Source organism: Brienomyrus brachyistius, chromosome 9 (genome assembly GCF_023856365.1).
Source record: "Brienomyrus brachyistius isolate T26 chromosome 9, BBRACH_0.4, whole genome shotgun sequence".
Lineage (NCBI taxonomy): Eukaryota > Metazoa > Chordata > Actinopteri > Osteoglossiformes > Mormyridae > Brienomyrus > Brienomyrus brachyistius.
In genome coordinates this window covers 29,076,641-29,080,496 of record NC_064541.1, presented here as the reverse complement: position 1 = coordinate 29,080,496, position 3,856 = coordinate 29,076,641, and positions in this window count along the sequence as shown.

Genomic DNA, 3,856 nt, shown 5'->3' with positions numbered 1-3,856 from the left:
TATATGTATTACGGAGATTCTTCTCCGGATGTGGACAGTGGATGCTGACAAAAATGCTGTTTTGTTTTTCAGTTCCTGTTAAGTGCGTTTGAGTTGAATAGAATATGGAAATACTACTTATTGGCATAGATAGATTATTAATATTCACTGTATATTGGCCCCACCCCCTCCCTGTGGGATTGCCTGGGCTTCTTCACCCACCCGCCATCCAGGGTTTTCAGTCCCACGCTGACTATTGTTCCAGCCAAAGTGTCGGGTTGCCATCACACTCCTATCACCGTGGACCCCAGCAGCTGCCATGTCAAGGCAGCATCCCCCCGCACCCTGCAGGGATAGGGGAGAAAACAAGGGCAACCTGGCAACTAAGCGCCTGCCTGTGCGGAGAGCCGCCCTGGGCAAAGCGTGTCGCATGGCAGCACTGCCTCTCAGGTCGATATGGCACGGACATGCGTGTGCTCTGCTGCCGTGGAATGAGGCATGTCCCTGTTACAGCCGTGTTCCCATACAGTGCCCCCGTCACAGCTGTGTTCCCGTACAGTGTCCCCATCACAGCCGTGTCCCTGTACAGTGCTCCTGTCACAGCCGTATCCCCGTACAGTGCCCCGTTACAGCCGTGTTCCCGTACAGTGTTCTCATTACAGCCGTGTTCCCGTACAGTGTTCTCGTTACAGCCGTGTTCCCGTACAGTGCTCTTGTTACAGCCGTGTCCCCGTACAGTGCTCTCGTTACAGCCGTGTTCCCGTACAGTGTCCCCGTCACAGCTGTGTCCCCGTACGGTGTCCCTGTCACAGCCGTGTCCTCATGCAGTGCTCCTGTTACAATCTTGTCCCTGTACAGTGCCCCCGTCACAGCTATGTTCCCGTACAGTGCTCTCGTTTCAGTCGTGTCCATGAACAGTGCCCCCGTCACAGCCGTGTCCTCATGCAGTGCTCCCATTACAGTCATGTCCCTGTACAGTGTCCCCGTCACAGCTGTGTTCCCATACAGTGCTCCTGTTACAGCCGTTTTGCCGTACAGTGTCCCCGCCACTGCTGTGTCCCTATTCAGTGCCCACGTCATAGATATTCAGTATCCACATTTGGCTTCTCACTAACCATGTTGAAGTTTGGCCCGTGCAGTAGGTGCCGTAAGGACTGGGCAAATACAGACCTCTCTCACTGGGGCCGTGCCCGTGTTACGTAATGCCCCTGGCGGCGTGAACAGCACCTCCCTCTGAAACCACCCTGCCCCCCCCCCCCCCCCCGCAGTATGCTTGGTAATTTTGAGTGGTCTCAAGTGACAGGAGCTGCAAACAAATGCTTCTGGCCTACAATGACATTTCATATGTAAATGAGAGTGCGAGGAGACACACGACGTCTCTGTCAGGGAACGCTTTCATTTACAGATCCAAGGTGTTACTATAAACATCTGAAGCCTCTGAGAGATTGTTCTTCTTTGACCATATGCTTGAGATGAAGATTTTGTTACATTTCAGAATGAGTCTCATATTCCCATTTTATGGCATTGGTCAGTCGTTAACAAAGTGCACTAATCTTAAACATGCTCATGCTGTTTAGCAGTTAATTCAGCAGGCAGTTTGAAAACCATCAGCATTTCCTGCACCATGCATTAACCCATAATTGGTTAATGAATAATTGAAGCCTGAGAGTACACAGGCTATTGCCTCTGAATCAGAAATCTCTCTTATAATGAGTGCACCCATATATTCTCATGACTGTTCTTGGCCCTCAATATTATGTGCAGAATTCTTCTTATCAAACTTGTCCAGTTGGTTATAGCTGGATGCAGGAGCTCTGTGGTTAACCTTTGTTTTTTTGCTGTCTTTTTTCCGACACGATATTGTCACCTGATTTCTTAATATGAAGGTAAACATTAGGTCAGCGCACCAGTGTCTGCAGACCCTACTGGGCCTCAGACTTCCAGGACACGTTGTCTACCTGATTAGCTGCAGCAGGGCAACAGGCTACCTCAGATATGCTGGCTACTCGCTTATTGAACGTTTATACTTTGTGTATCGCTGACGGATCTCCCGGTATTCTGAAGGGATTTTACAGTTAGCCTTCAAGCCAGACAGTTCAGGACATGCAATTGGCACTCTTTAATGTATGTAACCATACTCTTTACACCTTATGAAAAGGTAAAGAAGATAAAAATTATATGGATTATATGAAAATAACCAACTATTAAAGCTTCAAACCCCAGTATGTATGTATATTATATGTATTGTCCATCTCAGGTACATTTAGGATGAGATAAATGTATGCATGAGATGCAGAATGACATTGTTCCATCCATCCATCCATTTTCTGTAACTGCTTGTCCTATTCAGGGCTGAGAGGAGTCTGGAGCATATCCCGGGGGCTACTGCCACAAGGCAGGGAACAACCCAGGACGGGGTGCCAACCCATCGCAGAGTATGACATTATTGTAGACCACAATAAGTCTGGTGTGCATATGAGAAAAACAACCTTTAGAATTTTTTTTCATTGTTTTTTTTTAAAAAAACAGAAACCTTTATTTTTCTAAGTACTGTCTCTTTAAGTGACCTTGCATTGTTCATTATTCAGCTCTGTACTTGCAGTAGATAAATGTTTTATTTGTGATACAGCTTTCAGATGTCTAGCTGTTTTGTTGTTTGCTGGATTTCAGGAGCAGTTGGAGGATCTATCTTTATGGATATTTCTTGGATAAATACAGTTGTCACTGGCTTGTTTTTTTCCCTGTAAATATTATTAAAATCAGCTAAATTTGTCTGTGTGCTGTATCTTGGGGAGGGGCGGCCACCGTCCTCGCAGGGAAGGGCCGATATCTCCTGCAAAAGGCTGCATTTCCTGCAGTGATATAAATGGGATTTGCACCCACCGTCTAGCACACGGGCACTAGGATCGGTGGCATTGTGGAAGTTAGCCGCCATTGTCTTTGTTTCCTTCTGTCGTCACCGTTTTTGCTGTTCTAGTGGAAAAGTACCAACAGTTCCCGGGAAGAATGCATGTGAAGGCCCCGACCGCTCCGACGCAGGACCCGTGCTGGCAGCCGCCCCGATCCGGGAACACAATGGGCCGGCAGATCTCAGCTGCCGCCTGATCCGGGCCCGAGCGCCTCAGTGGCGGCAGAACAAAAGGAGCAGTGATACGGGCGAAGAAAGGCCGAGAAGAGGAGCAACCGCCCTGCCTGTCACACGGGACACCCTGCATACAGCCATCCGCCGCCGCTCTGCCTGTCTGCTCGCCCCGAACGCGGAAACACACTCCCCTGTCTGTGCTGACCCAGGCACACAGGAGGCCACCAAGAAATCAGTCTCTGTATCGGTTAAGGCCCGTTTCTCCAGGGCGGTAGGGAACATCTTGAAGGTATCGTGTCTCAGTCCGGCTCCTTCGGTAAAGCCACCATACAGACTTCTGTAGATTGTAGCACCTGGGCCACCACCCCATGCATGATTTCACAATTTTGTCCAACTTTCAGAGCAGTCAGGGTGGGCTCTGCTTTTTCAGGGGCCCCAGGAAAAGATTTACTTGTAAGCCCCCCCCCCCCCCCCCCCCCACCAAAAAAAAACTGATGATCATTTTACTTCCTCCACAAAGCAGGTGATTCAGGGGCCCTTGGAACCTGAATACTCTACCTACAGTTACAGCCATATATTTAACACGTATATTTCTCCCCCATCCTGGGTTGTTCCCCGCCTCGTGCCCATAGCTTCCGGGATAGGCTCTGGACCCCCCCCCAACCCAGAAGATTAAACGGTTTGGTAAAATGGATGGATGGATATTTCTTCATGACTTTGTCTGCACCCCCCCTTGTACTGACAGGGCCCTAAACAGCTGCCTAGATTGGGCCCTGGGAGTGGTCTGGATTAATG